Here is a 24,584-nt window from a genome sequence, read left to right as displayed (position 1 = left end):
CGTAAAGTGTATGTTTATATGCGCATGTATGTTATAGCAGAGTTTGAAGCATTCTGCAGCTTTCTTCACAGTCATTTAGATTTGTCAAAATAACTGGATACCGAGAACACGTCATCACGTAAATAAAATTATTCTTAAATGTGTCACCTACCGTGAAGAAAGCGGGCGATCGTAAAGTGTATGTGTATGTGCGTATGTTTGTTATCGCAACTTTGAAGCAATCCGCAGTTTTATCGAAAGATACCGGATTTGTCAAAATTATTTGATACCGAGAATACGTCAACACGTGATAAAGTTCTTCATAAATGTGTTGCCTACTGTGAAGTAAACGGGCGACCTTAAAAAGGTTAGTGTATATGTGTATGTTTAATATAGCAGAGTTTGAATCATTCCACAGTTCTATCCGCAGTCAACGAGATTTGTCAAAATTATTGATATACAGAAAACATGTCAACAATTAACAAAAGTTCTTCGTAAAAGTGTTACCGTCCGTGCAGTAAATGGACAAACGTAAAGTGTGTGTGTATTTGTGTATGTTTGTTACATTAAAATGTAAGTATTCCGCAATTTGATCCAGTCACCGAGATTTGTAAAATATATTGGATACAGATGATACGTCAACAAGTAAACCAGTTCTTCGTTGACGTATTACGTACCGTGAAGTAACTGGGCGAAAGTAAAGTGTAAGAATATATATGTATGCTTGTTATAACAGAGTTTGACGCATTCACCGAAATTTGTCAAATTAATAGAAACCGAGAAAAAAGGTTCTTCGTAAATGTGTAACGTACCGTGATATTACTGTGCCACTGTTAAGTATATGTGTATATGTTGTGTTTGTTATAGAAATGGTTGAAGCATATCACAGTTTTATTCGCAGACTCCAACATACGTCAACAAGTGAAAAAGTTCTTCGTAAATATGTTGCCTACAGTGAATTAACTTGGTGACCGTAAAATGTATGTGTTTGTTTGTGAAGGCAGAGTTTCAACTGTGGTAAATGAACAGTTAGGTAACATGTAACGGATCACATTGGCACACACATCAACTGAAACAATTATAACTCGAAAAGAAAAGAATGATTGGAATTACATATCAAAGCGAGACTCTCAGAAAAAAAGCAATTTACAAGAGCCCGAAGAATAACAAGATCAATGCTGGCCAAGCCAAAGTAGGACAAAAGGTAACTCAAGTATACTTACTCGTAAATTTATCTCCTATATGTTTGTATGTATTTGATTGATATTTGACATGTTTATTGCTGGCATAGCTGATGCTAAGAATTACCCAATTTGTAACATAATGGATATGTTCAAGTAAAAAAAAAACAATTTGCAAATCTATCATATACTCAAAGAACTTTTAAATTTATACACACAGAATTCGTTTAGCCGAATCGAGGACTGCCTAGTTATCTGTTTTCTTCAGAACTGCACTTTGTAACGCATTAGGTGTTCCAAAAACTGTTCTGTTGTTGTCACTGCTCAGTGTTCTAAATAAAGAAGCTCGCTTCGAAGGCATAAATGTTAAAACGCATATCTTTCATTATTTTCTTTGAAAAACAAATGACAGCTACAAACTAAAGCTAAGAAAAAATAAAAAATAAATCTATCTGAAACTTTAGTAAATTAAAGTTAGTATTAATTTGATAAGCTTTTATTTAACCATGTTAACGTATGTAAAATTTTGAAGTTCTGGTAAAGCGTAAGTAAAAAGACATCAATCGACCAAAAGTTTGAATACTGTGATAAGGAATACCGTGTGTACTACACAAAAAACTGACAACTGCATGTAGAGTCCTTCTTTAAAAGGTATAATATCACCAAATCATAGTACGTCACATCTGGTTGCATACGAAAAAAAGGGTAGAAAAAAATATTCTCTGGAATTTGACAGTTGTAGGTAGTCAATCCTTCTTTTCATTGCAGTAACACATTTCTGGGTCATAAACATATGTATTATAAAGCACCATTTTTTTTTAAATTGGATTCTTTAAAATATTTTCGATACTTGAGGTTAAATGGTTACTAAAGCCTTTACACAGATAAAAAAGAGGTGATTGGTTAACTCCTAGTGATGGTTATTTTCTTTATAAATGCAAGGCAATGTTAATTGAAATTTTGTCTAAAGTACTGGACAGGATAAAACTTTACCCATTCCAAATATTTTTTTATACTTTAAAACAAGTCAGCACAATTTTTTGAAAAGTGCAAATTTAACCAAGACTTAAAGATGTAAATCAAATCAGTGGTTGTCGTTTGTTTATGTGTTACATATTTGTTTTTCGTTATTTTTTTTTATTTAAATAAGGCCGTTAGTTTTCTCGTTTGAATTGTTTTACATTGTCTTATCGGGGCCTATTATAGCTGACTATCCGGTATGGGCTTTGCTCATTGTTGAAGGTCGTACGATGACCTATAGTTGTTAATGTCTTTGTCATTTTGGTCTTTTGTGGATAGTTGTCTCATTGGCAATCATACCACGTCTTCATTTTTATACAAGGATGGTATTATACCTAAACATTTGTTTTTCATTGCCTGAAGATAATAAAGACAGCATATCACAGGTCAATATCTATCCCTTATGTACCTCAAATTGATTAACGCAAAAGTAAGCCGTTAACAAATAGTCTATGTGCAATGACATTAGTCATGTTTAAAGCTTTAACAAGTTGCTGATCGTTATCATTAGTGCTGATGTTGAGATCAGACCACCATAGATTAAAGGTGTAAAAAAAAGTTATTGAATGTTAGAATCATTGTTATCAAGAATATATTGTGTGAAAAAATTATACCTTTACTTCGAAAAATCACATCACAACAGGTTGTACGGGGTGTGCAAAATAATGAAAAAAACAAATCTCACTTCGTACCACAAAAAATTCTACCACATATGTGAAAATATCTCAGCTTCTAAACGAGCCATCACACATATTTAATTTTACTATGTGGGCAGATGGGTTGGGGGGGGGGGAAGGCTACCACTACCGACTAACTGAAATGAAAAGTGCATCTTTCTCTAATATGTTGATTTTCTTTTATTTTAGAATATATCAGACTGATTTGTTAATAATATTATCTTGTCCACCAAGGCAAATAAAAAATGAAGGTTTGTTGTTTTTTATTAGTACCTAAAAATCAATATGGTTTTAGATTAAGACTTTTTTTATAAAGATACGCAACAAATGTGCTTTCGTGATGAATTATTGGCACAGCACTATGCACTTCTTTTAGGCATAATCAAGATCGTTGTTGTGAAACTGGAAAGCATACGTCAATGACTTAAAGAAGAAATTAGTTTTTGATAGAATAATTTAAAGTTGTCATATTGCAAGTCATTTTGCAAGACAACATGAGACTAAAAAAAAAGCGGTCTTGCCATTATAATTATCAACGACAGTAATATTTGATAATACAAGGGAGAACATACACTTGATACGTGTATTCGATACAGGTGTTGTACTCCAATAATTGACCCATTAATTAACAGCTATAACGAAAACAATAAAAAAACAAGCCAAATTGATCTTACAAATGCAAGAATTTTTACATTTCAATGCATAGCAACACATTATTAGATAGTGTCATTTCTCAGTGACAAAGGGCAGTATCAAACATTCTAACACACAGGACGTCAACTCCTACAGGTATAAAGATACCACCGATTGCTTATAAAAGGTTAACATGAATGTTAATAAACAAAAAGGGGATTAATTTCTCTGTTTTGTGATAATACTTTTAGAAATCTTTAAAAACAAATTCAATTATACAGATTATATTCAATGAAATGATCAATCAACCTTATCAATGCGTTGTTTTGTTTTAGTTTCTGACTAATCATTGCTTTTCAACCCTAAACGGTAAATTAGAGGCTTTTAGGGGCATACGATACATTAGAGATCCCTCGTTGCTGTTTATAGGCATTATGTTTTCTGGTCTGTGGTTCCGTTCGTTCGTTCGTCCGTCCTTTCGTCCCGTCTCAGGTTAAAGTTTTTGGTCAATGTAGTTGTTGATGAAGTTGAAGTCCAATCAACCTGTATCTTAGTACACCTGTTCCCTATGATATGATCTTTCTAATTTCAATGCCAAATTAGAGTTTTACCCAAATATTACGGTCCAGCGAACATAGAAAATTATAGTGCGGGTGGGCCTTCTCGTCCTTGGGACACATTCTTGTTTCTTGAAATTTTGGTAAAAGGTCAATTTTAATATGTACTTTTGAAATATGCAAAAAAAAAGTACCTCCATGACTTACTTTTTGCGATAATTTGGTTCGAAATTTGTCTTTTTGGATGAAAATCTCTGAAATTTCTTAGAAAAGGACTTTTAAAGAAAGTAACAATACGTTTGAACGAAAAACCAAAACTTAACCGTTTTTTATTGTATAATGTTCCTTTGATCTATGGCATCAACATGCTGAAAAAAGTTTAAGGTTAAACCAAGTTATTATTTTCAGGATAAGATTGCTATATACATATATGTATAAACAAACTCAATTGTTGATTTTTTTCTTGAAATTTTGGTGGAGTGTTCTTGAAACACTACTTGATTGATTGCAAAAGAAATAAAAAAAGGGGTCCAGGTGCTTGTTTTTTTCAATAAAAGACATATACCTTGATTTTTTACGACGCCTGGCAATACGCCGCTAAATTACGTTGTATTGAGTTTTAATTGCAACAACGTCGTGTAATCATTCCCGCCGTACACGACTACCCTTACAAGTATATGCAGCAGCCTTTTTCACAAAAAAAATCTGAAGTGTAAAATTTAACGGTATTCTAAAATATTCCTTAACAATTCAACTAAATATTTGTATCTTTAGCGTTGATAATTATCATAAAAATTCATAAAATGGTTACTCGTAAAATGACAAAACACAAAACAGTTGTGCTAAACATTTACAAAACGAAATTTGGACAGTAACCTTTCATAACCAAAAAAAAAAATTATAAAAAAGGATTCTAGCAGATTACTTTGTCAAATGTACGGCAAAAAAGAAAAATATAATAGAAGTATAAGGTTCATCTCCGTCTGACATTAGTTTACATTGCTTCATGTACTGAAAGAGGTTATACAACATTATTTCAAATTCCCAGACATGGCTAACTATAAAATAAGTGGGGTGATACCATTATTCGACAACCATATAACCTTCAATAATGACAAAACCGATACCGTATCGTCAGCTATAAAAGGCCCGACGTACTTTGATACAAGGAGTACTTCTTGTTTTGTAATTACAGCAGTTTCGTGCAATTTCATGTTATGATTTTCTGAATTGACCGACAATGAAGTTGTAGTATAACATTTTGTTTATTCTTTGTCTGATCGTATAACCATATGTTTGGTACTTTTCCCAGAAACAACCTAACTGAACATTTGCTCATCAGCTTGACAGCGACGAGTTTTTACGTGTGCACACTTTCTGATCTGTCTGTCTGCAATAAGGGAACATTTACCGATACTTTAATTTGTATCTATCAATATGTTAAGATACCATGCATATGGATACGCACATACAAATAAGAAGATGTGGTATGATTACCAATGAGGCAGATCTCAACCAGAGATCAAATGATAAAAAGATAACGACTATAGGACATCGGACGGTCTTCAACAATGAGTAAAACCCATACCACAGAGTCAGCTATTAAAAGCCCTTAAAACAACTGAAACGGGAAACTTGCGCCGGATTTAAGTACAAACCAATGAACGAAATACAATTATGATGTATAATAACAAACGAAACCATTGAATAACAAGCTCTGTTAACAGCATGTGAACGGGCGTTTTCTTGATTTGTTCTATCCAGTTTGATATAGCCCACAAAAATACAACCAATTAAAAAAACTAACCTGTGGCAACAGTGGCGTAGCTAGGTCATGTTTACATGTACGCCCGAACCTTAGCGAAGGGTCTGGGGACCCTAAACAGTTCAAAGTCAAACAATTGCTGGAATAGGTTAGAGGGAGTTATTGAGAATAAATACCATCCCTGTCATTCGAAACTTATCAGTAGCAACATTCTTTAGAATCAAAACGATTTATCTTTGTATGCTAAATTATTCATTTTGTTAGTTTGAAGTATAATGGTCATTGAATTTAGAGAAAATGTCCAAACCAGTTATTTTAAAATATGTTTGAAAGGAGCCGTGAGGGTTAATCACTCAATCAACAAAACACCCTTTTATGCCAAAATTTGGTAAATGAACATTTTATAATTAATCTTCAAAGATGTTAAAGTCATATGAAACGAGTGACTGGTGAAAAACAATGTTTATCCAATTCTTGAACCAATGCATGTATATATCACAAACTTAGACTTCTGTGCACGATTTAATCATTTTTTTACGCAAAGAAATCGTTCAATCGCCAATTTTGTTTTCTCTCTGTCTGTTATGATCTAACAAATATAATATTTTATTAATTGCCGTGTTTTGAAGCCGACGTTTACCGATTGTTACCGTATAGTAAACAAACAACAAAAAGCATGGATATTGAGCACGTGTATAGCATGTACAATCAGATAATAGTTTATTCTAGTGACAGATACATGCGTATTGCGATCACCGGATTTTTTGTTAATAAGAATTTGCATTTATTCTTTAGGACTGCCTGCAGAGAACTCGGGTAATAATTTTGTGACAAGTTAAGAATGGGTGAAATCGATCAATACATTGTCAAAACGAAATGAGTTTTTCATGCTACTCTTTTAACGCACCTTGTACCAAATTGAGTGATTCTAAAATTATTTCTATATAGCAATAATGCCAAAATAAGATAATGCAATAATATGATGCAAGCATAACTAAAACAAATGAATGCGCAATATTCAGTGCTATTGATGAAGAAATTTGCTTAGAAATCATAAATTTAAAACGTATTGCTTTCATTATTTTCAAAAATGAAGTATTAAAAGAAAAATACATTTAATACAAATGTCAGCTACAAACTTAGCAAAGAATAAAAATATTTTTTTCTGAAACTGTAATAAATGAGAGTTATTGTTCATTTCAAAAACCATGGGTTAACGGATGTGACATTTTGAAGTGCAGGTAAAAGGAAAGTAAAAGTAGGTCTTCAATTGAACAAAAGTTTGAATAATGTATGTGCTACACAAGAAGAGGACAACTGCATTTATAGTCCTTGTATGAAAATGTGCCTTTAATTGCATAACAAGTGGTTTATCTGTATCTTTTGTGCTTATTTTGAGATGAGTGGTGTGACTTTAACCAAATTTAAAATTAAATGTTGTCATGCACCTACCTAACACATGGCTAAATTGCATTTCATTCGAAAGCTTCACATCTGTACTACCTGTTTTGCCCAGTCGTAAAAGAACTCGTACGGTGTAATTTCCGTATGCTTGATTGCTTATTATGACTTCTAAATAATAATTTCAGGTATGCAAACAATTTAAACTATTAGCAGAGACATTAACAGTCAATAATCAAATGGATTTTTAATATTTAAAGCGTGATTTGGAAAGACAGCTCATCTTTCTGGAAATTCGAGTAAAAGTTAACAAAAGATTGAAATTACATTTTTTTTCTTTCTAATGCAGTTCCGAACTGCTTAAAACTAAGTTAAACCCTACATTAACCATCAAAGAAGTTTTAGACATCATCAATTCCTATAATTATGCTTATTTCTAATCAAACAGCAAATCATAACAACTCATACAGTTGCCCAAAATATCGCCAACTTCGGAAAGACAGCTTTTAAGCATTTCTTCCTTTTTAAAGATTGTATGTGGTCAATATCAGATTTAAAAACAAATTCTTAAAAATTTGAAAAAAATAAAGCAAACAAATATATGCAAGTATCATACTATTGCTTGAAATAAAGGGGGCGATATTGCAATCTGCATTGTAACTACCAGGCTGAAATAAACATCTTTCGACTTTTCTAAACTTTTAAATTGAAGTTTCATTCTAAACATTAATGTAGCGAAAAGACCTTTTATTTATTTTATGTGAACCATAAAACAGAAATTAAAAACAAAAATAAAGACAAAATTAAATAAAAGATAAATTGATTAAAATTGAAATTTTAAAGTATTCAAGAATCAGGAAACTTCTTCTTCTTTCGTAATTCCCTCCTGTTTGAGAGCACTCGGATGAGACCGATAAATGTTAACAGTATCTGTACATTAAAACACACAATAAATCCTCTGTAAAATATGAATGAACAGTATCCTCCACCATAATAACTGGTGTATGTACAACATTTCGTGAATTTATATATAAGCATTAATATAGGGACTTTAAAAGTAATGTAATGTTAAAATGGCAAGAGATATAAATAACTTACATGTTCGTAAAGCTTGGAAATCAAAATTTTACGTAAGTTCTTTTTAATGCAATATTAAATCATAAGCATGACTAATTTGGATGTTGAGTAATATTATTTTAATTAGGCTTAACGTTAATTTAAACTGCCAAGATATAATATAATTAGCATGTTCGTTTAGTGTGAGAATCGTAATATCAAGGTAACTAAATGTTCTTATAAGATGACAATTTATAAAATCTGAAATCATGACTTTGATGTTATAGTAGTATTATTTTGATTAGTTTAATAATATTCATATGGCGTACAACTTTTAAGATTTTAGATATGAGACTGGCTTAACCATACACAGATATATACCTCCTAACTCTGCGCACTAGCTGGGCATTAGTAATGTTCATTTTTTTCATGTGGATTAGGTGGCAATAGTCCCTTGATTTCATTTCTATTGTTCTTAGTATCATTCTGTTATTCGGGAGAATGTTCCTTTCAACAAAGCTTTGACAGTCTATCAAATCTATTGAAATTGAAAATAAAAAACTCAACAGATACAGTTAACTCTATTACATATTTTACAATCGACGATGAGGGTCAATTGAGAACAAACTTTACGACAAAAGTGATGATTTCAGCTACCTAATTGTAAACTTTTCATTTCTAAGTAGAAAATTACAGCAACGCCTGCATATCTATACTACCAAAGGAAGAGACCTATTTCATTGAGCCGCTACACCTAAACCATACAAAGTCGAAAATATTGATAATAAGACGTATAAATGTAGTGTTTTGTATTTCCTAATTTTTTCTTTGCAAGCTCAGTCGACAAACTGCCTGCGAAATTAAAAAAAAACTTTTTGCTTAAACACTTGCCGAACTGTGACGCGATTTCGCGGCATCTTCTTGTAGAGTTTATATGTCCATGTCAATTCATTATTCCATAGCCTGCATTTACTGTCACGATTTCCTTGATAGTAAGTTACTGCTCACAATGAAGGTATGAAAGTAAGGCAACTATAGTAAACCACTTTCAATAGTCATAAATCGATTTAACCGAAAAAAAATCTGGGTCACAAACCAAAACCGGGGGAAACGCATCGACCATAAGAGGAAAACAACTAAATAATAGAAACATTGAACTGCTACAAAAATAATCTCCAACTTTCATAGACACGGACTATTTGATAACAACTACCATATAATCCTGAACTTTTACAGGACATTATAAAATAAAATGGTGGTTTGAAAATTGATTTTAATTACAGTTCAAAGGCAAAGACAAAATCATTCCTTCGAAAGTTTTATGGTCGCCACTACAAGTGTGATTGACAGTTATGAATTATCTGATTCGCTAGATGATGACGTATCTCCAATCGAAATAACCAAATACCGTCATCTCGAATATGACCTATCGAATAAGGCTTATCACCGAGTAAGGAACTACACGTGTGTCATATGTGTCACACGATCTGATTATCCTTTGGGAGCATTTAGTTTACTCCATATACTTGTTGGAGTTCATGTAACTAAATCTGTAGTTTTATAAGTTGTGTTTTGTATACTGGTGCTTGTAGTTTTCGTTTTGTGCCCCGGCTTGGGCAAACGAACTTATTTTCGCAGATATTTGTCTTATATCGTTTAATCTTCTTCACTTTACCGTGAGGCGATTTGTTTGCCGCTTTTTCTTACTGCAACTTAATGTCTTTAAAGTAAAATGATACCAATCTGAAACCATGAATCAAAGAAACTTAAAAAAAAAGAACATGAACAAAATATTTCATTCGAATAATGAAAGAGATTAAACTTTTAAACACATTTAACAGGTCTGGATATAGGAAGATGTGGTGTGAGTGCCAATGAGACAACTCTCCATACAAATAACAATTTAAAAAGTAAACCATTATAGGTTAAAGTACGGCCTTCAACACGGAGCCTTAGCTCACACCGAACAACAAGCTATAAAGGGCCCCAAAATTACTAGTGTAAAACCATTCAAACGGGAAAACCAACGGTCTAATCTATATTAACAAAACGAGAAACGAGAAACACGTATATATTACATAAACAAACGATAACTACTGTACATCAGATTCCTGACACGTTTTTAAATCATTATATTTAGTTTGTTTACATCCCGACGGAGACAACCAAGTGTTTTATATGATGGTTACTTATACCAATGTTGCCTACGATTTAGTTACAAAGGCATGTTAGCATTTCAATATGATTACAAAAGGTAAAACAGTTTGACATCGTAAAAACCAATAGTTTTACCTCAATAAGCTCGGATATTTCTTTTCGAACTTTAAATGCCCCTTTCTTAATTTTGGAAAATCATTCTCCTCCCTGATATTGACAATAAGCGATGTGCTATATTAACATAAAATAACAAAATGATCGCTATTTGCCCTCGGCAGATTTTTGGGCAACTGCAAACACTTCAATTGAAGTCTGTTGTATGAACAGACGATATGGCTAAACTTCATGTAACCCCTTAAAAATTTTCTCACCAACTATTCTAGTGATGCATATTTTTTACTTTAAACAAAAATGGCTGAACAGGCAGGTATAATCTAATTGGTTCTTACGTTGTTTAAAGCGGTTTTGAATATGACATATATTGTCTTCATTGAAGTGTTGTTGTTGTTCCAAATATAGAAACCGAAAAACACGCCACTATATTAATGTACATGTATGCAGTCGAAACCGTTGAAATGTGGTAAATACGAAAACATATGACGTACGAAAAGATATGACACGACGATACGCATGTGCAAAATTATTTGATAGATGGATTTATTCACAAAGCGAAAGAAGCACGTCATATTAGAATGCTACATAGTGTCATTTCTCAGTAAAAAAGGAGAGTGTCAGACCTTTTAAAACATAGTACGTCAACTATATATCTTAACAGTTACCACCTGATTGCTCGTCATAAAAAAGGTTCACATGAATGTTGTGAAATCAACAACGGGATAATGTTTCTGTTTTTTTATAATACTTTGAATTTCTCTCTCACTTATAGAATTAATATTTCAATAAAATAATCAAACTACCTTATCAATGTGTTGTCTTATTTCAGTTTCTGACTCATCTTTATTGTTTAACCTGAAACGGTTTTTTAGAGATTTTGTTAGTATCATAATGACTGCGTTTTGCCTATTAATCATCGTTTTACAGAATTTACGATGGTGAATGTCCATACTAATTGGTTTTAACAACAGTCACCGAGATTCGTGAAAATTATAAATACGGAGAATACGTCAACAAGTAAAAAAAGTTCTTTGTGAATGTGTTACTACCATTAAGTAAAAGAGCAGTCGTAAATTTTATGTGTATATTCGTATATGTGTTATAGCAGAGATTTAAGCATTCCGCAGTTTTATCCACAGTCAACGAGATTTGTCAAAATTATTGGATACTGAGAAAACATCAACAAGTAAAAAACGTTCTTCGTAAATATATTACCTACCGTGAAGTATTCAGCCTACGGTTAAGTATATGTATATTTGTATACATGTATGTTTGTTATAGCAGAGTTTAAAGTATTCCGCAGTTTAGTCCCCAGTCATCGAGATTTGTCAAAATTATTTGATACGGAGAATACGTTAACAAGTAAATATGGCTAGTTGTAAATGTGTAGCCTACCGTGAAGTAACCGGGCAAAAAGATTATGTGTTTATGTGTTTGTATTCTATGGCATAGTTTGAAGCATTCTGTAGTTTTATCGACAGATACCGAGATTTTTAAAAGTTATTGGATACCGAGAATACGTCAACAAGTAAAAACAATCTACGTAAAATATGTTAACACCGTAAGGTAACCAGGCGACTGCAAAGGATGTGTGTATATGTGTATGTTTGTTATTGCAGAGTTTGCAGCAATTTAATCCACAGTCAACGAGATTTGTCAAAATTATTGGATAGGGAGAATACGTCAACAAGTACAGATAGTTCTTCATAAATGTGTTACCTACCGGGAAGTACCCGGGCGATCGTTAAGTGTATGTGTACATGTGTATGTTAAAGCAAAGTTTGAATTATTCGGCATTTTTATACATAGTCACCGAGATTCGTCAAAATTATTTGATATTGAGGATACGTCCACCAGTAAAAAATTCTTTGTAAATATGCTATCACCGTGAAGTAACCGGGCGACCATAAAGGGTATATGTATATTTGTATGTTTGTTATATCATAGTTTGTTTGTTATATCAGAGTTTGAAGCATTCCGCAGTTCTATTCGCAGTCACCGATATTTGCCAAAATTATTTGATACCAAGAAAACGTCAAGCAGTGCAAAAAAGTCTTCGTAAAAATGTTGCCTTCCATGAAGTAACTGGCGAATATAAAATATATGTGTTTGTTTGTTAAAGCAGAGTTTGAAGCATTACACAGTGTTATCCGCAGTCACCGATATTTGTCAGAATATTTGGATACAAAAAATAAGTCAACCATTGAAAAAACTTGGTGTAGATATGTTACCTTCCATGAAGTAGCCTGGCGATGGTAAAGTGTATTTATGTGTATATGTGTAGGTTTGTTATAGCAGAGTTTGAAACTGTATAATGTTTAAGTTTATATTTTAAAGAGATTGCTGATAGTTATGTTCCTTGTTTTAAATTCTCGTTTATGGAATTTAAAAGCAGTGCCTCTATAGCAACAACAAAAAAAAAATCAACTATCGTTATTGAATAACAGTTAGGTCACCAGTAACGAGTCACTTTAACCACACACCAACAGAAACATTTAAAAGAGGGACGAAAGATACCAAAGGGACAATCAAACTCATAAATCTAAAACAAACTGACAACGCCATGGCAAAAAATGAAAAAAAGACAAACAAACAACAGCACACATGACACAACATAGAAAACTAAAGAATAAACAACACGAATCCCACCCGAAGAGAAAATTGATTTGATTTTTGGTGTTTTAGCGCCACTTTTAAGCCACTGGCATTTGTCTCAGAAAACAAATTTCCTATATACCTAAATATAACACAAGGTACTTACATTTTGTAACTCGTATTTTTGAAAAATGTTAGCCGGTCGCGAAATTCCGTTACTGTGGATTCATTATTATTCGTTGGATATCAAATTCGTGGCTTTCGTGGGTAAAGGTAAACCACATTCTAACTTTAATCGAATGAAGAATTCTCAAAAGCTTTGTATACAAACTTCAGCAAAACCACGAAATCAAATATCCAAGAATATGCAAGTTTTCCTTAATCCACAAAAATAAGTACTCACGAAAATTAATGAATCCACAGTATATGCCAATTTTGCGTTGTCAAACCCACTAAAACTTGTTAAGTCGTATATCTAGATTGATTTGTCTACACAATGGTGTATAACACGCTTACTTTTGTTGTCGAAATCATCCGTAGCAATCCTGCCCAAGTATGTCAATCGTAATTGTTTCGTATACCGACGAAAAATTGAAAAGAAATGTCTCGCAGTAAAAGGTATATTCCCACTCTCTTTATATATCTAGGTTTCAGATTTGTCAAATTTATTGAAAGGTCTAAATGTTTCTCGGAGTTATCTGATCTTATTTCATTTGATACGTACAATCAAGAGAGAGTATGAATGACATTGACGTACAGGGAAAATTTGTGTCTTAAAAAAAAAGAAACTAGTAATTTTTATTAGACATACCGCAAATAACACTTGTTTGGTCTTTTCACCGTATCTTATACAAATTTACTAATTGGGTGAAAAGTTCTATTCAGACAATAAAATATATTTTTTTTTCTTAAATAATTTTTATAATTATTCATTTACTGCGAGTTTTCAAATCTGGCGTCGGTAGACGAAATAATTACGATTGACGTACTTGAGTAGGATTGCTACAGCTGATTCCGACAAAAAACGTAGGCGTGTTATACACCATTTGTAGATAAATCAATTAAAAGGAGTTGGCTAGCAATACCCCTTTTTGGCCCCAAAATATAGCAGTTTTACAAAATTGTTAAAATGCATACTTTAAGTTAATTATTGGAAAGTAGAATGCCTCTGCTACATAAATATGGGCTGTTATTGACAATATAATGCACATATATCGGGTACTAGCATCTTAAAGTCATGTAATTACTAAAATCTTCACAATTTTAGTATTTGAGTTAAATTTTAGACGGTTTCCGTCTTAAATGAAAGTGGCCGCATTTGTGTTCATTCTTAATTTTGAAATGTAAGTTGTATTTGATGATAATACATCACATATATAAAGGTTGAGGATAAACACGGATGCGGTCACTTTTATTTTTGACAGAGCCATCTGAAAAGTGTCATTTTTTGGCATATTTGATAGGTTTTTAATATTTAAGCTTGAATCGGAGCGTTTTTAATGACTAAATCAGTTAAAATCTTTAACATTAACTAATTGAATCAACTCAAAGAGACACTTAAGTGTTTAAAAAATCTTTCGACAGATGAACCTGAATTTATAGGCCAAAATCGGCCCTTTCCTGACCTTGTTATATACTCCTTTACGACATAACTAGTTTTAGTGGGTATGGCAACCGAGAATTCGGCATTTAACGGAATTTCGCGACTGGCTGATATTTTTCAAAAATTCGAGTTAAGTACATTCTGATATATTAAGGAATATAGGGGAAAAAATTCTGAGACAAGTGCCTGTGAGTTAAGCTCCGCATTAAGGTAATTTCGTGGCGGCCAGTTTTTTATTGGTTGGGGAAGCCGGAGTGCCCGGAGAAAAACCACCGACCTTCGATAGGAAAACTGACAATCCTAGTCAATTAAGATTGGAGTCGAGGGCACCCGCACGAGCGGGGTTCGAAATCATAACCTCAATGTTGAATGGCTAGGGATTACATTAGTAACTACTTAGACCACTCGGCCACCGAGTCCCCCTCTCGAAGAGAAAAGAATGATAAGAGTTAAATACCAAAGCGACAAATTACTAAATAGTGTCATTTTTCAGTGAAAAAGAGAGAGTCAAACTTTTTAAAGCACAGTACGTCTACTCTACAGCTACTACTGATTGTTCAGCATAACAAAGGTTTAAATGAATGTTGTGAAACAAAAAGGGGTAAGGGGTGGAAAATCTATCTGTTTTGTTAAAATACTTTGAAATTTTTCTCTCAATTATGGAGTTTATATATAAATAAAATAATCAGATAACCATATAAATGTTATTTCAGTTGCTGGCTCATCAATCCAGTTTAACCTTAAAATTGTAAATTAGAGTTTTTTTGAATTTCTAAATTACTGCTTGTTGCATAATAAATATTGTTTTTTCAGAATTAATGATTACGGATGTCCATAATAATTTGAAATATTGCGCTATGTTAAAAACAGTCGTCGAGTTTCGTCGAAATTATTGGAAACCTAGAATAATCAACAAGTGAACAAAATTCTTCGTAAATGTTTTAGCTACCGAGAAATAACCAAGCGACCGTATAGTATAAGTGTATATGTGTATGTTTGTAATAGCACTGTTGAAGCATTCCACAGTTTAAGGCAAAGGCACCGTGATCTGTCAAAATTATTGGATACTGAGAATACGAAACAAGTGACAAAATTCTTCCATGAAGTAACTAGGTGACTGATCAGTGTATGTGTTCACATCCCTTTGTATTTTTGTTAAAGCAGAGTTTGTAACCTTATTTCTTAACGTTCATTTTCAAACGTATGCCGATAGCTATGTTCCTTATCTTAACTTTTTTTGATGGAATTTAAAGGCAGTTCCTCTTTAGCCACATACATGTACCTCTGGTCATTGAATAATAGTTCGGTAAACTGTTACGAATCACTTGAGCACAAACATCAAATGTAGATTTATATCTCGAAGAGGAAAAAAATGGTTGGAGTTGAATATCAAAGCGAGATTTACAGAAAGAGAGCATTGAGAAGAGCTTAAAGAATAGCGAGTAACAATACTGGCTAAGCCAAAGATAGACAAAAGGTAACTGAAGTATACTTACGGTCGTCAAGTTAATTACTTATGCCTTATTCCTTATTCGTTACTCATGTCTTATTCCATATTTTTTTTACCTATTCGTTACTTATTCCTTATTCCATATGTGTTACCTATTCGTTACTTATTCCTTATTCCATATTTGTTACCTATTACTTATTCCTTATTCGTTACCAATTTCATTCTTATCCATTCCTCTTTTTTTTTAGGTATTCTTTATTCCTTATTTATTACTAATTCCATATGTATTACTTATTGCGTATTTATTACTTATTCCATATTTATTCTTTACTTATTCCTTATTTGTTTCTTATTCGATATTAGTATTTTTGCCCTATAAAATACTCTGATAATACTAATCAAGTGAAATAATAGGTATCTGTTTTTGCGCTTGACTATACCCCTGTTACTTATTCGATTCTTTTTCGCATTTTTATACATCTTATGCATCTTTTTAATGATTTCTTTTTTTTTCTTTTTTGTCACTGGTGATAGTTCATGGATCGTTGAAGTAACTCTTTTAACGCATAAGCATTTTTTTGGGGCGTTTGAAAAATACACTGTTACTTATTTGCTACTTATTATTTGTTCTTTATTAGATTTTTATACGTTGTTTTATTTATGTGTCTCTGGTGTTGATTCTTGGTTCGAAGAGGTGAAATTATCCTTTAAATGCATATGTATCCGTTTCCGCGCTGTACTGATACCCTGTTATCTAGTGGCTACTTAATTGTTCCTTATTCACTTTATATACATTGCATTTTAATGCTTTCTTTTTAGTTATTTTCTTGTCTCAGGTGTGGGTTTGAAGATGGGTGAAAACCATATGAGAGCGTGTGTGCTCATTTCAGTGGGCGACCGATACACTGTTTCTAATTCGTTCCATGTGCGTGTGTACTCCATTGCACCTCTTAAAAATATTTTCAATGTGTGCTGGTCTATGGTGTCAGCTATAGGTTCCTAGAGGTAACAATGCCGACTTCAGCGGGTATGTTCCCCTTATAGCGCTCGACTGATATTATGTTACTTTTTGCTACTAATTCGTTCATTATTAACTTTTTATACATTGCATCTTTTTAATGCTTTCCTTTTTCATTGTTTTCTTGTCTCTAGTATTATCTGTTTGTTTGTTGAAAAAAAATAACTATATAATCACGTATGTAGTCTTTTCAGGCCGCGACGGATACCCTGTTACTTATTCGTTACTATTAGTTTGTTATACGCTTGTTATACATTGCATCTTTCAAACCAAACCCTTTCAATTTTTTTATTAGAGGTGAATAACATCATTAGCTTCTATGTATCCGTTTCAGCGCTTCACTGATACCCTGTTACTTATACGCTTCTTAATCGGTCCTTATTCCCTTTTTATACATTTTTGAATGACTTCTTTTCCTTATATTCTTATCTTTGGTGTGGGTTTGTAGATTGGAAATAACCATATGAGTGGGTATGTTTGTTTCAGCGTGCGACTGATATTCTGTGACTTATTTGTTTCCTACTCGTTTGTTATTCGTTTTTCATACGATGCATCTTGTATAAACAAAATTTGAATATGTTTTCTTGTCTCGGGTGTTATCTATGGGTTCTTAGAAGTCAAAAGATCTATAAGCGCGTACGTACCCGTTTCAATGTTCGATTGATACCCGGTTTCTTATTCGATACTCATTCGTTTCTTATTAACTTTTTATACGATGAAACTTTTTCTGGCTTTCTTTTCTTACTTTTAGTCTCTGGTGTTAGATGTAGGGTCGTAGAAAGAAAATCAACCTTTCAAACGGGATTTAACTATTGTTTATATTTTGGACGCATACGTAGGGGACGATTATGCAATTTTGCGAGTTTGTATGTAATGAAACTTATCAAAGTACTGGAAATTTCTAATTCTCGCATTAGTATTGTACTGAACTCGAGATATAATATGCTTCCGTTCCATTTTACCTAAAGAACTACTATAAGCACAACGAATTTTAATACATATATGTTTTATCAGTCATGTATTGAAAAAATAGTCGTTTATTAGTTATTTTAAATAAAAATGAAATTGAAATTCAGTTAATGATTTATTTATAACAGGAAGAAATGAAAACAGGAATAACAAAAATTCTTTACAAGTAGGAATTAATTACCACTAAAAAATATTCATCACGAACCATGAACTGTTGATATCAGATGCAAGGTTATGTGTCTTAAACACTTGATTGGGATACAATCTAATAAACTTATCACATTTGTCCACCAGATTTTGCAGTCCAGTCTGTTAGTTTAAGACGTCCACCATCTCATGTATTTTTTGATTCTATCGAAAAATAATTAAGCACCACGTACTGCAGCTATCTAAACATATTTAAAATGCAAGCCTCAGGATTGTATCCCCTTGTATTGGGGTCTTAAATGATAAACACAATTATTTGGTCTACCAGACTTGTTGATCCAGTCTGCAAGTTGAAAAGGTCCACCCATAACATATTCTTAGAAGAAAAAAACAAGCGATTCGGACTGCACCTTTCTTCCAAAATGTCGAAATAGCAAATGTCTAAACCACTTGATCGGGATCTTATCTTCGTGGTCCAGTCTGCAAGTTTAAGATGACCACCCAGTTCATATATTTATAAGCCCCACCAACAGAACACATTTAACAACCCGGTCTGCAGCTATCCTACCCTGCATCCAACAAACAAGGTACAGGGTCTAAATCACTTTCTTCTGGTCTTATCGGATTCTTTGGCCTATTTATCCATCAGATTTGAAGCACATCTATTAGCACCTACAAAAAATGAATTACGCGAACAGCGCTGTACCTTTCATCTAGTAGGTTCAACAGGCAATGTCCAGAATCTAAATTACTCTGTTGTGGTCTTACCCGGTTTTACGGCCAATTTTGTAAACCAGACTGAATGTTTTGGTCTACAAGGCCAACATAGTAAGATCTATAACGGTGCCTTTCATAAAGCATATTTCTTTGATAACTGGAGAAAGCAAGGTTCAGAAGCTAAATCACTCTGTTGTGATCTTAAAAGTGACTTTGTCCAAAACCAGGTCGAGCGAATTCATGTAAGCCTATTTTAAGCTGTTATATTATATCGCTTTAAAATGCCGCAACGTGTGAATAGCAAACAAAAAACAAAACGGTTTTAGTAACAGGGTATCACTCAAGCGAGGAGACGGGAAAAACATGCCAACAGGGTTATTTCATCTGCACAAACTAATAACTAACACCAGAAAGCGAGGAGACGAGAAAAAACATGCCAACAGGGTTATTTCACCTGCACAAACTAATAACTAACACCAGAAACATGAAAACAAAAGATCCAACGTATAGAGAGCGAATAAGGAACACATAAATAACAGGTTTATCACCGGAGCGTTAAAACTGGCACATATGCGCTCACTGGGGTTATTTCAACAGCACGAATCATAAAAGGGTTACTTCACGCCAACAAACTCACTGTTAACAAAAACAAAACAAAAATAGGAAAAGAAATAAACTAAAGGTGCACGTTGAAATGATGAATAAAAACCCAATAAGTAACGAATAAGTAACAGGGTATCAGTCAAGCACCGAAGCGGGTACATACGCGCTAATATAGGGTTATTTCAAGTCTTACAGCCCAGCGCTAACATTAGAGATTAAAAAAAGACGGCAGTAAAAAGATGCAACATATACAAAGTTAATATCAGTACCAAATATAAACAGGGTATCAGTCGATCGCCGAACAGGTACAAATGCGTATATAGGGTTATGACACCTTTACCAGGCCTGAGCTAAGAGCAGAGATATAAATAATCATTTGAGATTGTGCTTTGGGAGGTGTAAAGTCACAAAAAAACAACAACAAAAAAACAAATAGTGAATGAGGAACGATTAAGTTACAGGTTATAAGTCAAAGAACCGAGATGGTAACATTAGAGACATGAAATAAAAGTAAAAGACAACATTTAAAATGTTAAACGTTATGTATTGAAAGAATTACTGCATGTGTTTACTCTTTTAATTGTTTGGTATTTGACAGTAGGGAGCATAAGGTTTGATTAGACAGTTAAAAAAATTATCTTGATATGTTCCTTTAATCATTCTTGTAGTTGAGTTGCTGTCTCATTGGCATATACCCACATCTCTTCAAACAGTGTAAGCTCCATGTAATGATCCTAAAAAAGGTTCATACGAAAGCTTAAATCAAAAATGTTATTGTGTATAAATTAAGTGCTTTGTTTCTTCCAATTAAAGAAATTATAAAGATGCATTGAACAAAGTTAAAACTCACTATAATGATCTATAATTTCTATTGCAAAAAAACAAATCATAATTATATATATGTCCTTTAAAATATTTGATTGTCAAATCTTGGGACCACCACTTTAAAGAGGATTCTGTGCTTGATCACATTATGGATGATTAAATCAGCTTGTAAATGAAATAAACTACATGTACATGTTGTTATGGAAATTCTATAGGTTATTTCAAAGTCAGTTTAAAATAAACTATTATCATAATTATAGATTCATCATATCATTAAATTTATCAAACAAAGGCAACATGCAGTTGTATACCGCCGTTCAAACAATTTCTATATTCAGCACTCATCACTTTGCTTCTTTCCATTTCTCTCCAAGATGTGCAAAATTGATCTGAAATAAACATTTAATCTTTAAATGACAAAATTGTAACTTTATGTATGTATGTATGTATGTACTGGTAAATGCCTCCCATATCCGAAGAACCCATCGCAAGCTACAAGGGTGCAGTGGCATCCATGTACACTCCCTAACGGGATTAATGGAGATGATCATGTGTCACTAACATATGTTTATACAACAATTATGTTTACAAAGACAATCAATCCTCACCCAACACAAAGGGAGTGCTAGGACACCGGTAAGTCTGTTATTATAGTGGAGGAAGCCGAAGTATTCAGAGAGAACCACCGGGCCACTCGGAGGAAACAGACAAACCCGTGAGATATCAGAGGATTGATCTCCAGGTCAAAGTAGGGGACTCTGAGTACAGACTTACCTGTGAACTTGGAAAAGTTGTAAGGCCTGGCATCCACTAGATATAATAAAGTTAAATGCATTTTGTGTTTCAGAAAGATAAAATCTCTTTTAGATTTTGATGGGCATTTTTTTTTTCCTTCATGCAAATGGTGTGAACATTAACTAAGTTGTGATACAACTATGAGATGCACCCTCAGGTAAAAAACCGGTTTGTATTGTTTTGGTTGTCCTTAATTGACATGGACAAGAGGTATCTTCACAACTATAGGCGAGTTAATCTGAGTCAGCGGTGAGTGGACAGTATCAAAGTAATTCAAGTGTTTGTTTATTTTTGCACCTTCTGCGGAATGGAAAAAAATGCCCATCAAAAACCAAGAAAGATTTTATCTTAAATACAAAATGCATTTAACTTTTATATATCTAGTGGATATGCTAGGCATTAAAACTTTCCAAACAGCACAGGTAAGTCTGTATATTGAGTGGTTTTTGAGTTGAAATACTGCCATATTTGTTCATTTGTTATGATGAACCTTAAACTCTGGTCTGGGTACCAGAGATGTGTGTGAGAGGGTGAAAATTACCCTTCTAATGTACTGATATTTTTAGCACCCCGAGTGAGAATCGAACTCGGCGGGACCTTCAGCACTGTAGCCATCGGTCTTGACCACTAGTCCACGAACTCTCTCGAATGATTTATAAAGGGGACTAATAACAAACACTGAAACTGACGTATCTACAAAAAAGTAATGCATGCACTTGAGTATGCAGTGTTTCATTTCTTTAAAGATAGTTCTTATTAATGAAGTAAATGTATTTGAAAGTATATTTACAAATGCACAAAACTTCAGATATAATATTACCTAGCTTTACAAATTTCAGGCATGGTAAATGCTACTTCCTCCATTTTTTTTTTTAGTTTTACCACAAAGGAACGATAAGTCTAGAAAAATTCCGAAAATATCTAACTCGTGTGTTTGCATATTTGGACACGCCCCGGCATTACAATCATTCGAACCGATTGGATCCAGACTCTATATATGCATATGATGCGTCTGGATAATCGAGACTACTCGAAAAAAAAAATAGGAACGAGTAAGGCACAAACAGGCAGGAAGGTGTATGTGCGTAATCTCACCTCCACAAACCACAAGCTACCAACAGAGGCAAACACATGATAAATATAATGCAACGTATTAAAAGCAAAAATAGAATAAATAAGTAACAGAGTATAAGTCGCACGCTGAAAGGGGAACATACGCGCTCATATGTTTATTTCCCGTCTACAAACCCAACACTAGAAATAAGACGATAAAAGAGAAGAAAGCAAAAATAAGATGCAACGTATAAAAAGTTAACAAGAACGAACAAGTAGCGAATAAGTGATAGTATATCAGTGGAGCGCTGAAATGGTACATACGCACTTTTTCAAAAGTGCAATGTTTAACAAGCGTATTACACTGATAAAAGAACGAATTACTAACAGTCGCGTTCTGAAATCGGTATATAAGCGTTTATAGGATGATTCCCCATCAAAAACTCACAGCTAACATCAGGCACAAGGAAATAAAAGAAAAGTAAGCATTGACCAAATGAGACGTATAAATATTTAATTAGGAACGAATAAGTAGCGAATAAGTAACATGGTATCAGTCGAGCGTTGAAACTGGTTCTTACGAGCCTAGAGGATAATTTCATCGCTAAAAACATATTGCTAACACATGTACACCAGAGGCAAGACAATATTTGAAAAGATTTTTTAAAGGGAAAACGAAGTAGCATACGCCTTACTTACGAAAAAGGAACAAATAAATAACGGGTATCAGTCGCGCTGAAACGGGTGCATTTGCGCTCATATGATTATTTTCCATCTGCAATTTCATAGCTAATATTCACATGAGACAAGAAAATAAAAGAAAAATCCAACATTTAAAATGTGAATAAAGAAAAAAACAAGTAGGAAATAAAAAACAGAGCATCAGTCGCGCGCTCAAACGGGAACACACGCGCTTATATTGTTATTTCACATCTAAGAACCCGTAGCTAACACAAGAGACAAGAACAAAATTGAAAAGTTCTTCTTTTAAAGGTTCAACCTATACATGGTATAAACACATATTACAAACAAATAAGTAGCAGTGTATCAGTAGTGTGCTATAACGAGAACATTCGCGCGCATCGACCCCCCCCCCCCCCCCACAAAAAAAAAAAAACCAAACAAAAGAAAAGAAAATAAAGCATTAAAAGGTGCAACGTACAAAAAATGAATAAGTAACGAATAAGGAACGAGTAAGTCAAATGGTATCAATCGAGCGCTGAAACGGGTAAATACCCATTAATAAAGTTATGTCACCTCTCAGAACCAACAGATAATACCAGAGACGAGAACAATTCAAATATATTCTTAAGTTGCAACGTATAACAAACGAAGTAGTAACGAATAAGTACCAGAGTATTTTTATGAAATGAAACTTCAGCTGACTATGGACTCAACGTGTAGTAAAAAGATGATTTTCAAATATGCAAGACTCATCAACATTAAAATGTGCATAAGTGAAATGTTACCATATTTAGTAAAAAAATTCAGAATATTGACTCAGTTGTTTTTATGATTTTGTTTTTGTTTTTCAAAGCAATATCACTGTTGTATAATTAATAAGATTCCACATTTTATTTTATACTTCTGACAAACGAATATATCTTCCCTCAGGACTCCAGTGTTTCCCTTTTATTTTGCATGAGTTTAATTTAAAGAAAGCTCACTTTTACTTTTGGGCTAATTAAAGTTTTACAATTTCAGATTTATTTGACTTTTTTCATGGTAAATTAGACTTTTACCCATCAGTTGTAAAACTCAATTTTGTTTAAATATTTTTTCAAGAATTGAACCACAAGGCTGAATTTGATCAAATAAGCTCACTTTTGGATATTTATCACATATCACATACTTAAATAATCTATAAAATTGAAAATGGAAATGGGGATTGTGTCAAAGATACAGCACCCCAACCAAAGAGCAGACAACATGAGCAAAACCAATAGTGTGCTTAGATTGATTACCTTCACTTTTGCCCTGTTGTTGAGATTTAGTGAAATACTTTAATAATTTTATCCCTTTTCAATTTAAGGAGAGGGGAACCAGTATTCAACACTGCATTACTACATGTATGTCTTATCACCAGTTACAAATGTATGATACAGCCAACCATACAACATAGCCCCTATGACTGAAAGGAGAAAAGAGATGCACAACATACAAAAAATATTCCATATTGCTACCTACATTGTATCATTTGAAATATTTCATTGATTTTTTAAGTGAAACAGTTTCTTGTTAGAAATTATTTATTAAAGGTACTATAGTT

The 24,584-nt window shown here is 33.1% G+C and overlaps 1 long non-coding RNA gene across 3 annotated transcripts in view; it reads left to right on the top strand.

Moving 5' to 3' along the window:
• Window positions 1-24,584, top strand: part of LOC139492220 (uncharacterized) — a 47,877-nt gene extending 23,293 nt beyond the window's left edge. For 2 of the 3 annotated variants that reach the window (XR_011656717.1, XR_011656716.1), the window contains 4 exons: window positions 847-3,108; window positions 11,370-12,802; window positions 15,552-16,215; window positions 24,348-24,584. This is a non-coding gene — a long non-coding RNA (uncharacterized lncRNA). The remainder of the gene's footprint in view (window positions 1-846; window positions 3,109-11,369; window positions 12,803-15,551; window positions 16,216-24,347) is intronic. The other variant, XR_011656728.1, reaches the window with a different exon arrangement.

Source organism: Mytilus edulis, chromosome 1 (assembly GCF_963676685.1).
Source record: "Mytilus edulis chromosome 1, xbMytEdul2.2, whole genome shotgun sequence".
In the NCBI taxonomy this organism is placed as follows: Eukaryota; Metazoa; Mollusca; class Bivalvia; order Mytilida; family Mytilidae; genus Mytilus; species Mytilus edulis.
Note: the sequence above shows the minus strand (reverse complement) of the source record. Positions and strands in the feature narration are given on the sequence as shown.